Below are 533 nucleotides of genomic sequence, written 5' to 3' on the forward strand. Positions count from 1 at the left end.
TATAAACCCTAGTAAACCCTTATAAACCCTAATAAACCCTAAAAATATATATATATAATATACTAAACATACAAAACACTAAACCCTAAACCTTTATATTTTCTAGACGAGTCCGAGGCCGCTTATTCAGGTGTATATACACCCCAAAACCCTAAACCCTAATAAACCCTAATAAACCCTAATAAACCCTTATAAACCCTAAACATTCTAAACCCTAAACCCTCATCAGCACGCGCACATGTGTATCTACTCCCCCCCCAAACCCTGAAAAACCTCTAAGTCAACCAACCTCTTCTCTTTCTTCGCTGCTGCTGCTGCTACTGCTGCTGCTTCTGCTGCTGCTGCTGCTGCTGCTGGTGCTGCTGCAGGGACATGCTGCTGTTGAGCTGCTGCGGAGACAGTGGCAGTACCACCGAGAATGGAGGAAGTGGTTCAGGCGGGCGGAGACAGCAGCAAGCATGCAAAAGCGTCTCCCAGACGGAGACGATCCCCTGCAGCAGCAGCAGCAGCAGCAGCAGCAGCAGCAGCAGCAG

Source organism: Eimeria mitis, genomic scaffold, assembly GCF_000499745.2.
Source record: "Eimeria mitis Houghton genomic scaffold, Emh_scaff6380, whole genome shotgun sequence".
Lineage (NCBI taxonomy): Eukaryota > Apicomplexa > Conoidasida > Eucoccidiorida > Eimeriidae > Eimeria > Eimeria mitis.